This window comes from Mauremys mutica, unplaced genomic scaffold, assembly GCF_020497125.1.
Source record: "Mauremys mutica isolate MM-2020 ecotype Southern unplaced genomic scaffold, ASM2049712v1 001448F_np12_obj, whole genome shotgun sequence".
Taxonomy (NCBI): domain Eukaryota; kingdom Metazoa; phylum Chordata; order Testudines; family Geoemydidae; genus Mauremys; species Mauremys mutica.
This window is the reverse complement of record NW_025423205.1, coordinates 34,978-48,053: the sequence shown is the minus strand read 5'-3', so window position 1 is coordinate 48,053 and position 13,076 is coordinate 34,978. Positions and strand designations below refer to the sequence as shown.

At 54.3% G+C, this 13,076-nt stretch overlaps 1 non-coding gene across 1 annotated transcript; it reads right to left on the bottom strand.

Annotated features, from left to right (window-relative positions):
• Nucleotides 1-885: 885 nt before the first annotated feature.
• Nucleotides 886-967, bottom strand: TRNAS-AGA. The gene has a single exon. It is a non-coding gene; the product is annotated as a tRNA-Ser (tRNA).
• Nucleotides 968-13,076: the final 12,109 nt, after the last annotated feature.

Here is a 13,076-nt window from a genome sequence, read left to right as displayed (position 1 = left end):
CACAATGCAGGCCACAGAATCTCACCCACCCACTCCTGTAACAAACCCCTAACCTATGTCTGAGTTATTGAAGTCCTCAAATTGTGGCTTAAAGACCTCAAGGTGCAGGGAATCCTCCAGCAAGTGACCCGAGCCCCACGTTGCAGAGGAAGGCGAATGTCCAAGAACAATTCTAAGGGGAAGGTGAATGCAGAGCAATGACACTGGAGATGCCCAGACCTCCAGTGGGGGCAGCATGGAAATTAATAATGGGAAGATCATTTGTGAAATTAGTCGTCACTGACAAGATTTGTCTCTGTTCCTATTTCATGCTGTGGTGTTAGTTAGAGGAATCAGGACAGATTTTTACTATATTGATTAAACACTTAATTTTATTTAACCAAGCCAAAAACTTAGTGTCACTTATTTTTTTCTCTGTCCTAGCAAGAATGAATTGAATTTCACGACTTTCTGGAACGTGCAGTGAGATTAAATGTGGGGAATTCAGTCTGTGTGTTTGTGAGCTGATGTTTTCCTCTCATAGTTCACTGCCTGCATTGAAATACCCAGAGGGATCTAAGGGTTGGTGTACGCTGGGCACTTCACTGGCAGAGCGACGTCTCTCAGGGTGTGAAAAACCCACACCCCCAAACCCATAGAGTTAAGGTGACCTAGGCCCGGGTTAGATAGTGCTAAAGGAAAGGAAGAATTGTTCTGTCAATGTAGCTATTACAGGGATGAGAAAACCCCTCTAGTCACTGTTTACTCCAAAGTGCTATAGCAGTGCCACAGCAGCGTTTTAAACGTAGACAGAGTGAAACTAGATCTGGCTCCAGTTTGCACTGTGGATGCTCAGGTACTAAGACTTCAATAATAATAATAACAACAACAACAGCACACTGCTTGCATAGTTGGCAGGATTTGAACCTGCGCAGGGAGACCCCAATGAATTTCTAGTCCAGTGCCTTAACCACTCGGCCACAACTACTTAAGCTACACTCATCGCACTGCATGATGATTCTGTTCTCACTGAATTGTCACTTCAAATTGTTTGTTCAGACCAGCTTCCCCAGCACACTCGTGGATGTGCATTAGTGTAAGTGTGTCCTTGGCTGAACAGCGAGAATTCCTGCCCATTTCCCTTCCAGCTGGAGCAGCATAAGAGCGTGTTTGTGTGAACGACATTGCTGTAGATTGTTGTTCATTCCCCACTCTGACAATTCAGACAGTCCCTTTCCTAGTCAAATCTCCAGCACATCGTTCCAATAGCAGGGGGCAGGATTTATCTGGGGCACTGAGGGCTGGTGTGTGAATTCAGTCTTGCATTCCACCCTTGATGTTTCATGGACTAACAATAGCAGCAGAAAGAAAGAGCCGAGCCAATATCTCCCTGGCAGGGATGCAGGTGCCACGTCCCCTCTGTCTGACCATCGCCATTGCAGGAGAGAAGGGTTCACTGGAATCGAATGCCCTGGCTCAGACCAGAGACACAGGACGATTTTGCTGTTCATGGATCTGTGCAAAGGAAATTTTGTCTCTGGGTGAAACTGAGGAGGGAAATGAAACATCCACATGGTGGCCCAATGCTCTAGGGAATGTGGGTGAAGGACTCGGGCTGAGAAATGATTTAACAGGGGTTTGTTTCAATTTATTGCCCTGATTAAAATCCATGGCTAAAAGGCAGCCACTGTTGTTAGTACTTGTACCTGTGTAGGGATAACCCAGTGGGTGTCAAGTCCATTGCCTTCACCAGGGGCAGTCGATTATTTTAGCAAAGTACAAATTTCTTGGTCAAGGCCTAGGCTCCAGAGAGAACAATACACTGCTGATAAGAAGAAGTACAAAAAAAGATTTTGCAGCCACCATGGGCATAACTATGATGTGTCGTGTTTCACTCTTTATACCTGGCGCCACCTCCTTTCCCTTTAGCCTTGTAGTTGACCAAGGGCAAAGCTGAACATCTCCTCAGATACCAGGGAGTGTTTATGTCCATTCCTGCGAGCTACACAGGGGTTTGATGTTGCTGCTTTCAATCCTCCGGCTCTGCCGGGATAAGGAACAATTCAGGCTGTCACTGAACTGAAGGAGGAAGATCAGTTTGTGACAGGGAGAGGGACGCCTCCTCTTAAAGGTGTTTGTCTGGCTGGCAGTCCTGGTTCCCAGGTCTCGCCCGTGGGGCTCCAGCAGTATTGGGACCAGGTCACTCCCTTGGCCCCACCTGCTGCCCCCAGGCCCTTCCCCCCCCCCAGGGGCCCCGTCAGTGCAGCGGAGCTGAGCAGCATCTGTCTGCTCGCTCCAGTGGCTGCCGGCCCCTCTCCATGGCAGGGCAGGGTGGGTCGGTGCCTCCCTGCGCTGCCCCCCACCCTGACCCCCTGCAGCCAATGAGATGCTTTGGGGGAGGTGTCTGGGGGCAGCAGCACATGGAGGCCCCGCAGCCCACCCCGCCTTGGAGCCTCCAGTAAGTGCTGCATCCCTGACCCCCTCCCAGAGCCTGCACCCTCACCCCTCCCCCTCCCCACATACCTCTTCCCACTCCTAAACTCCCTCCCAGAGCCTGATCCCCCCCACACACCCCTGCCCCCAACTCTCTCCCACAGCCTGCACCCCCTCCCTCCACACCCCCAGCCTCAAACTCCCTCACAGAGCCTGCACCCCCTCCCCCTTCCCACACACCCCGTCCCGCCTGCCCCCAATCTTCCTCCCACAGCCCGCAACCCCACCCCTCCTCCTGTTCCGCCTTCCTCCTGCCCCAGCCCAGAGCCTGCAGCAGCACCCGAACTCCATCCCAGAGCCTGCATCCCAGACCCCCTCCCCAACCCAAACTCCCTCCCAGAAGCCAGCCTCTCACCCCTTCTGCACCCAAACTCCCCCCAGAGCCTGCACCCCTCCTGCACCCCAATCCACAGCCCCAGCCCAGGATTTGCACCCTAGACCTCTTCCCCCCACACAAACTCCCTCCCAGAGCCTTAGGCAGGTGGGGGGGGTGGAGTTTTGGGGGGCAGGGTCTGGGCAGTATGAGTGACATTATTGGCCCACTTGGAGGACTGGCACTGGCCCTAAGGTAAATCGTGGTTGAGACCCTGCTTTAAGGGATTGGAGCAACGCTTGAGAGACTGACGGGCAGGGAGCTGGGGAGCTGTGTGTGCTCCAAGGAGAGTTGTTGTGCTCTGGTGACACGGAGCGGGGGTGGGGAGTTTGTAAGCTGTGGTGTTTGTATAAAGTTTACTAACCCCCAAGTTAAAAACTGTTTCTGCTCTGAGCTATACATGGCACTCTCTGTTGCGACTATAGCTTAGTGGGCGACTGTTTCCCTGCATTGTAATGGGTTCCTAGTTCCACTCCAAGTGATTCCCTTTAAAAACTTTTTCGAATGAAAATCGATTTCCAGACCCATCTCCAGTATGTTCAGGAGTTCTCTGAATGGGGGAGGGGGGGCTTGAAATGAATTTAAACACTCAGCATTTTCCTGTGCAAATGAATAAAGACCTAGCAGAGCTGTCCAGCAGCTGAAATCAGTTCCAGTCCTCGGCGTCTCTAAGAGGGACACTCGGTAGCTGAGGCATGTGGGACACCTCTGGGTTGATGACAGGTGAAAAATGCTGGATTCAATGAAAGCTGAGCCCATAGGAGGGGAAGGTGAACGGCGGCACCACACAGGGTCATAACACTCAGACACGGGGCTTTGCTGTCACTGCCCCTGTGTTTTCCATCATTTCTATCCTAAGGAACACACCCTCCCCCTCCCCCACACACTGTCACACACAACCTTCTCCCCTTGAGCCCCATCCCACCCCTACCCCCCTCCCCCACACACCATGGGACACAGCCTCTCGGTGACTCACCCAGATGGGGGCTTGTCTCTGCATCTCCCCAACAGGGGAGCAGAGAGCCGAAAGGGCCACAGGAGACCAATGGAGTTAGGCAGGGATAGAAAAGACTTCCCTTCCCTTCCCCTCCCTTCCCAAGAGTCCCGTTAATCTCACCCATGGGACGTTCCAGCACCAGGTGGGCTCAAAGCACCAACCTTCCCCTCAGCAACGGAAGGGGGAACCAGCTCTATCACATGGAAGGAGGGTCCCCACCTCTGCTGCTGCCATCCTGCAGCCTTTAATATAGATTTGTTTTAGCTAATGCAACCCCCCCCCCCACACTCCACTAATCCATCCATGAAACATGGAACCAAACTCCTGAGAACAGCCTCCAGTGGTGCAATGGGTTAGTGCCCAGGACTTACAGAGCAGTGCTGAGTGGAGTCATGCTGAGGTTGTGAGTTCAAACCTCACCTACAGCACCAGTTTTCTTTAAGCAAATGGCTTCTGCCAATCATTTTGCCCTGCAGAAAATACAATTGCAGCTCAGAAGACACCGAGGTCCCCTTGCTTTACCGAGAGCAGGGCAGATTCCACAGATCTACCAGGCTCTGCTCTCCACCAGCCGCCTGTGTCAGGAGGGGTCAGGCAGAGCCCAGAGCACTGCCCCCGACTCACCCTCAATCTTTGCTCCCCAAACCACCTGTGTGCTCACCCTCTTCGCGGTGACTCAAACCCTGCCTGACTTTCTGTATGTTGGGGGTTTTGTTGTCTGTCATGCTGATGTGCGTGTGGGTCCTGTGTGATATTGGTGGATGCCATATAGCTGTTTGTGTGTGTGTGCGTGGGTGTGTGTGTGACTTTTGCATGCAGAGTTTTTGCTAAGTATTCTTTTGGTATGTGGTTTTTGTGCTTTCCTGTTGTGGGCTTTTGCTGTATTTTTTGGTGTGGATTTGTTCTATGTTTTGTGTGGCTTTCCCTTATGTGTATATGGCTCTGTGTGCTGTGTGGGTTCGGTTTTTGTTTATGTCTGTGTGGGCCTGTGCAGTCTGTGATGTTCTCTTTCTCTCTATTTGTCTCTCTGTTTGTATCTTCATGTGTAAATTCAATGGAACTTTTCAAACTCTCCACAGCTTTGCCAATTTTCACCAGGAATTTTACTCATTAACAAATTCTCACTTGTTCCCTACCAGTTGGTGACCATTGCCCCAGGGGTATGTCAGTCTCAGGGTCCTGATTTCCCATTGACCCTTCCCCCTTCTATTGGGACTGGGAACTAGCCAACCAAAAAACCCCACTCAGTTTTAGTAAAGGGTCAACAGTCCCCTTACACAAGCTGGGCCTGTGAGGGAGGGAGAGCTCAGTGGTTTGAGTATTGGCCTGCTAAACCCAGGTGTGTGAGCTCAGTCCTTGAGAGGGCCATGTAGGGATCTAGGATAACAATCTGTCTGTGGATTGGCCGTGCTTTGAGTAGGGGGTTGGACTAGATACCTCCTGGGGTTTCTTTCAACCCTGGTATTCTATGAGAGGGTCACCAATGTTCAGAGAAACTAGCACAGGCTGGGCCCATGGTGTAATGGTTGGCATGCTGAAATCTGAGTTCAAATCTCAGTGGGACCTTGTGGTAAATCCCTGGAGATCCAAGTGCTTTCCTATCTCCAGCTGTATGAAAATGAGTTGTTTACCTTGTGCTGAGTGACTCATACCCCCTGGAGCCAGGTCTTTGGTTGGAATGGGGTCTAGAAGTGGCTATGGTTTGACTGGGTGTTTGGGATTTTTGATGCCCACACGTTTGGCCCTTGTGCTTTCTACCACACTTTTTCTCTTGCCCACATGGCGCTTGAAGAAAGGGGTGTCAGGGTCAGGTTTCATAGTCAGGAAAAGGCAGGAGGGAGGAAGAGTCCGAGGCTGGAGCCCAGCACCTCTCCTCCTCTGGGCACCTAGGACAGAGGCGGCTGGTGCTGACAGCTCCAAGGGATGGCTTAAAAGCCACAGAGCAACCAAGGGCAGGGCAAGAGGAGGGGAGAACCATGCCTATGCGTGGCCAGCAGACAACCACAGAGACACCCAGCCAGGCTGCTCCCTGCTCCCTGGCATGCCGAACACCCACTGAAAACCACCCACAGCCAGCCGCTGCTGCTTTGTGGCCAACATCAGAAGATGGTAGGAAAGCAGGGCCAGCCCCCCTGGTGGGGCCTCTGACCGTTCCCACTCACGGTGCTGACTTTGGCAGTGGGGCAGGAGATTTTACCCCAAGAGGCTTTTCCCCAGCTGGTGAGAAGCAGAGAAACACCCAGGCTCCCAAGGTGCTATTTAGCAAGTACCGTCCAGCACAGGGACAGGTGCACACTTGGAAGAGGGAAACTGCTCCACACTCTAGCCCGGGCAGCTGCCCATTTTCTTTGGCAAGTCAGGAATGGCAAAGGCGAGACTGGAAGCACCTGGGGCTCATGCCCCAGCCTTTGTGACACCCAACCCCCAACTCCTTCCCGGGGCTCTAGCTGAAGCCAGAGCATTGGCCTGAGCGGCCAAGAAGAGGTTCCAGCCCTGAAGGGAGCAGGACGTTCAGCCCAAAGGTAAAACTGCACAAGCACAACCACGAAGGGACTTGAATCCTCAATCGCCTGATCCAAAGTCAGACAACTTATCCATTAGGCCATGTGGTCACAAGAACAAAACCTTTCCAAGTACTTATTTGGAAAAGGCAGACACTGTGTTTCTCAGGTCCTCCACTGAATGGGGCCGAGACTCTCTGGGCACAAGAAGTCGAGTTCCCAGCGAGATGTGAGACAATTCTCTGGAGCCAGGTACAGGACTTTGGCAGGGAGGCTCAGGCATGAGGGATTGGGATGCAGCGGACGGACCGGCTGTCTAGGTGCTTAGATTTGGTCTCACTGAAGAGGAGGAGGAATCCTGCTGACAGGCAGTGGCTGTGGAGAAAAAGTGGGATGTCCAGGCTGCTCCGGTCTCCTTCTTCCAGCTCCTCATCTGGCTGAGCTGCTCCACCAGCCTGGACAAGTCCTCTGCATGCACAGCAAATAGCCCAAGAGCCATTTCTGCCCAAACCTGTGCTGGGGGGTGAGCTTCTGTCTTCCCTGTCCCATGTGCCCTAGAACAGACCTCTAGATTGAGAGAGACAGTCAACAACTATTAAGGCTAAGATTATATAAATGGCGTCACAGAAACTGTGACTTTCAGAGATCTCAGGCTATGGCTACACTTACGGTTTGCAGCACTGGTAGTTTGCAGCGCTGGTCATCCAGCTGTGCAGGGCCAGCGCTGCAGTGTGGCCACACTGACAGCTACCAGCGCTGCAGTGTGGCCACATTGGCAGCATTTCCAGCGCTGTACTGAGAGGTGCATTGTGGGCAGCTATCCCACAGAGCACCTCATCCCGTTTTGGCGCCGTTTTGGCGCTGAGTATTGTGGGAAGGGGAAGGAAGTGTGTGGGTCATTCCGCTTCCTGTTCCAACGCCCCGTGGTGCATCGCTTCACTTCCCAGCAGTCACACTTTCACCGTCCACGTTTCTTGCCATTTGTGAGTGCAGCACGCTGTGAAATGGAGCCTGAGCTGCTGAGGAATTTGCTGCTGACTGTCGCCAGCACATCACGTTTGGCTGTTGAGCTATTCCTTCAGCTCCAAAGTGACAGTGAGGATTCCGATGATGATATGGATTTGCCTAAAGCGGGTGACATGAAATTGCTTGTGGCGGTAACAGAAATGCTCAGCACCGTGGAACACCGCTTTTGGGCTCGTGAGACAAGCAGTGAGTGGTGGGATCACATTGTCATGGCAGTGGCTGCAGAACTTTCGTATGAGAAAAGCCACTTTCATGGGACTGTGTGCTGAGCTCGCCCCCACCCTGCGGCGCAAGGACACAAGATTGAGAGCTGCCCTGACGGTGGAAAAGCGGGTGGCTATTGCAATGTGGAAGCTGGCAACTCCAGACAGCTACCGGTCGGTCGGGAACCAGTTTGGGGTGGGAAAGTCGACCGTTGGAATCGTGTTGATGCAAGTTTGCAGGGCCATTAATCGCATCCTGCTGAGGAGAACCGTGACTGTGGGGAACGTGCAGGACATTGTGGATGGCTTTTCAGAAATGGGTTTCCCTAACTGTGGAGGGGCAATAGATGGGACGCATATTCCTATTCTGGCACCACCCCACCTAGCCTACGAGTACATTAATCGCAAGGGGTATTTCTCTATGGTTCTCCAGGCGCTTGTGGATCACCGTGGGCATTTCATTGATATTTACACAGGCTGGCCTGGAAAAGTGCATGATGCACGCATCTTTCGGAACAGTGGCCTGTTCAGGAAGATGCAGGAAGGTACATTTTTCCCAGACTGAAAGATCACAGTAAGGGACGTTGAAATGCCCATTGTGATCCTTGGGGACCCCGCTTACCCATTAATGCCTTGGCTCATGAAACCATATACAGGGAAGCTGAACAGGAGCCAGGACCGTTTCAACTACAGGCTGAGCCGATGCCGAATGACTGTGGAGTGTGCTTTTGGCCGTTTAAAAGCTCGCTGGAGATGTCTATATGGGAAGCTAGACTTGGGGGAAAGCAGCATCCCTGCGGTTATATCCGCGTGCTGTACCCTCCATAATATTTGTGAAGGGAAGGGTGAAGCATTCAGCCAGGCATGGACCAACGAGGTGCAAGTCCTGGAGGCTGAATTTGCACAGCCAGACAGCAGGGCTACTAGAGACGCCCACCACCGGGCAACAAGGATTAGGGATGCCTTGAGGGAGAAATTTGAGGCTGAAAGCCAACAGTAATGTTTTTTTTGCCTTGACCAGGAGTGACGTGCACTGGTTACAGTGCTTTTAAGTGCCTGTGTTTTCCTTGATGTTTGTTACCTGTGTTTTCATTGGGGTTTGTTATCTTTCACTTTATGCAATAATAAAAACTGATTCATAATCAAAAATCATTTATTTAAAAAAAAGGAAGTACACGGGCAGGGGGGTTGGTTGTTGAACTGTACATTCATAGTTTTTCATATGTACTGCCAGGAGTGCTGTGCACCTCAGGATTGTACTGTTGCATGGTGATGGGGGTTGAGTGCAGAGGGTAAGGGTCGTAGTTCTCTGGGCTCATAGGTGACCGTACAGGTGTCGGGGGCAGCTGGTGATGGTGTAGGTAAGAACCTGGATGCTGGGGAACGGGACTTGGAGCTGACATTGGTGCATAGGGGAAAGAGGTTTGGGAGGGTTGGGGTTTGGCACGGTAGTGCTCTGCCTGCATTGCTACCAGTGACTGCATAGTCTGTTTGGCGCGCAATGAGGTTTATAAGCTGCCTCGTGGTTTTCTTCAGCGTCAACGCCTTTCTCCTGCTTTCTGTTTGCCTCCAGTGATGCATCTTTTCTCTCCATTCCTGCGCATTTTTATTCTCTGTTGCACACTGGTTCATAACTGCCTTCACCAGTTCTTCTTTGCTCTTGTTCGGTTTCCTCCTCAGGTTTTGCAGCTTTCTTTCAGTCACTGATAAGACTGGCCCAGGACTACTCAAGGTCACTGTAAAAATGCAGCAAATGATACATTTTAAGAGAGCTTCCATTGTGTATAATCTGAAGTTATTTTAAAGTCTCACAAGCATTCCTCACACATTTCAGCAACTGCTAGAGAATTCACAGCCTCCCAGAAATGGTAATGGTAATTAACCCTGGGGTTTCCTTCCGCGGTGTGCTCGAACAGGGTGCTGGTGCTTTGTTAAACGCAGCACCTCCATCTCCCTCAGGAATTAACCCTGGGGTTTCCTTCCGCGGTGTGCTCGAGCAGGGTGCTGGTGCTTTGTTAAACGCAGCACCTCCATCTCCCTCAGGAATTAACCCTGGGGTTTCCTTCCGCGGTGTGCTCGAGCAGGGTGCTGGTGCTTTGTTAAACGCAGCACCTCCATCTCCCTCAGGAATTAACCCTGGGGTTTCCTTCCGCGGTGTGCTCGAGCAGGGTGCTTCTTGCTTCATGGCTAGGCTGCCTGTTTCGGGGCTTTGTTAACCCTGGGGTTCCTGGGGTTCCTGCCTGCCACGCTATGCAGTTGGGGAAACCAGCACTGAAACACTCCCTCCATTTCCCATAGGAGTTAATACTGGAAGATATCTCCCTTCTGCGGGTTACCAAAGAAGCAAGGGAGGGTCTCCTACAACAATGCGGATTCCGCCCGGGTGCTTATGCAGCGTGCCTCTGTGCAAGCATGGTTCCCCCACCCCTCCTGGAACAGTGGCGCGGACGCGTTAGCCTGAATGGGACAGGGACCACAATGGCTCTCCCTTTAAACTTGGTCACGCGAATTGCCTATGCTCTTGCAGAAACTTTTGAAGAGATTACAGAGGCAGATTACTGCGACGTGATAGACCACATCAATGGGATATTCCATGTCTAGGCATGCAGGCATGCAGCCATACCATCCCCCCTACTCTCCCAAAACCTTTGCATTGCAATAAAAGCTGCTTACCTGGGACCTGCTCCTGTGATTCTTCTGCACCAAGTTCCAGGGGCTGCGACTGGCTAGCTTCCTCCTGGCTTGAGAAGAGCTCCTGACTGCATGCCTCCTCCGGGCTGGCTTCCCCCACCACAGTAGCCTCACTGTCTGCCTCCCCCTCCCCCTCCTCTACCGGCTCTGAACTGTCCATCGTGGTCCTTGGATTTACAGAGGGGTCACCCCCATAAATCGCATCCAGCTCCTTGTAAAACCGGCAGGTCGTGGGGGCACTGCCGGATCTGCGGTTTCCCTCGCGTGCTTTGCAATAGGCACTCCGCAGCTCCTTTACTTTTACCCTGCACTGCAGCGCGTCACGCTCATGGCCCCTTTCCATCATGGCTCTCGATACCTGGGCAAAGGTATCATAATTCTTACGGCTAGAGCGCAGCTGTGCCTGCACAGATTCCTCCCCCCAAACACTGATGAGGTCCATCAGCTCGCCATTGCTCCATGCTGGGGCTCGTTTGCCACGTGGAGGCATGGTCACCTGTAAAGATTCACTGATTGCATTCCATACCTGGCTGAGCAAACAGGAAGGGGATTTTTAAAATTCCCGGGGCATTTAAAGGGCGGGTCACCTGAGGCCAGGGAAGTAGAGTCTGACCTGATGAGCAGAGTGGCTGAACAGGCATTCTGGGATACATCCTTATACCCTGGAGGCCAATCACAGCGCTGGTGTGTGGCCACACTTGATGACCAGCACTGCAGCACCAGCGCTGGAATCCTTATTCCCCATGCCGAGAGGGGTGTTCGGCCAGCGCTGCAGCCAGGGAGTTGCAGCGCTGGAAGTGCCTTGCAGGTGTGGCCACTTACTAATTGCAGCGCTGGTGGAGGCTTTCCAGCGCTGCAAATCGCCAGTGTAGCCATACCCTCAGTGACATTTTCCACCTCAGCCCTGGGACAGCAAGACTGGAGCTGTCGGCCGGTGGGGGCCTCACAGCTATCAGCCACCAGTGTCGGAAGGGGCTCCCACAGGCCCATGCCACCACGGATGGACCCCACAGCTCCCAGCTGCTGTGAGTGGATCCCAGAGCTCCCAGCCACCACATGGGACAGGGGGACCCTGGAGCTCCCAGTGGGGTGACTGGGTTATAAAGTCCGGTCAGCGGTGCTGCGGGGCTCAGGCAGGCTGGTCCCTACGTGTCCTAGGGCACCGCACTGTGCCCTGGAAGTGGCCAGTAGGTCCCCCCTGCTGCGCCGCTGACCAGGAGCCACCTGAGGTAAGTCTGCACCCCAACCCCTTGCCCCAGCCCTGAACCCCCCAAAACCCAGAGCCCCCTCTTGCACCCCAGAGCCCTCACCCCTCTGCACTTCAACCTCCTGCCCCAGCCCAGAGCTTCCTCCCACACCTGGAACCCCTCATCCCTGTCCTCACCCCAGAGCCATCACCCTGTCCTGGACCCCAACCCCCTGTCTCAACTCACAGCCCCCTCCTGCACTGCGAATCCCTCAGCCCCACACTGCAGCCTCCTCCTCCACCCCAAACCCCTCATCTCCCCACAGCTCCCACAGGCAGACCCTGGAGCTCCCAGCAGCCATGGGTGGCGGGGGAGCCCCCACAGCCCCACCCCACTGCGTATGGACCCTGCAGCTCCTACGAGTGGACCCCAGAGCTCCCAGCCGCTGCGGATGGACCCAGGATTTCCCAACAGGCCTTGATGGTGGGAGGACCCTGCAGCCCCATGTCATTGCTAATAGACCCTGCAGCGCCGAAGCCCCTGGAGCTCCCGGCCGCCCCAGGCAGGAGAGGGAGCCCCCAGCGCTCAGACACCGCAGGCAGAGCCCGGAGCTCCCAGTCACCGGGGTGGGGGGTGAGGAGAAGCCGCAGCCCCCGGCCATTGCAGGTGGCCCTGTAGCTCCCAGCCGCCACGGGCGGGTGGACGCCAGAGCCCCCAGCTGCCATCGGGACCCCGCGGCCCCCGGCCGCCCCGGGCAGGACCCGTCACCCCGCGACCGGCAGGAAACAGCCGCGTGCGGAAGCGCCTCGCGCCCTATGACCCCCCCGGTGCTGCGGCTTCTCGCCAGGCGGGAGGCGGCGCCGCTGCTGCGGTCTCGGTTCCTCCGCCCGGCAGCGGGACCCGGCCCCGCGCGGCCTCGCGCCGCTTCTCGCGGGCGGCGCTGAGCTCTGAGCGCACAAGTCCCTGGCGGCTCCGCCCCGCATCGCTGTAAGACAACGTCACCAATGGGAGCTGAGCCTGTCAGAAACGTCAGTTGGGGAGGGCCCAATGGGAGACCAGCTTTCAGAGACCCGCCCCACGCAAGGGCCAATGGGTGATTAGCTGTCAAAAAACACTAGGCAGGCTGGCACCAGCCAACCAGGAACCGCCCCTCATCTCAAGCCCCCAAACAGCCCCCCCACCCCCCACCTGTCCTATGCCCCACAGCAGCAGCCAGCACCAGGTGGCTCATGTCACACCCCACAGCAACCCCCAAAGCAGAGTCTCAATTCCCCTCCCCCACCACTGCTCTTCATTAGGTAACAAAAACCTCACCCAAACACCAAAAAAGAAAGGAAACACTTTCTGCTTCCTACAACCAAGCTTCTCCCGCAGCCCCTTCCCCATGTCTGGCCACACGCTCCCAACTCAGGGTGACCACACTCCTCCTCGGGGCAGACTCTGCTCAGCCCGGCTCCCCACAGCCTGCACTAAACATGTGGGTCCCAACCCCAAAACTTACTCATATTTTACCCCAATGGCCCCAAACTGCCGCTTTTAATATGCAAATAAGGTGCTGCCACACTCAGGCCACACCCAAGCTCTGCCGTGGAGCCACCCAGCACAGAACCAGGTGATATTTAAATT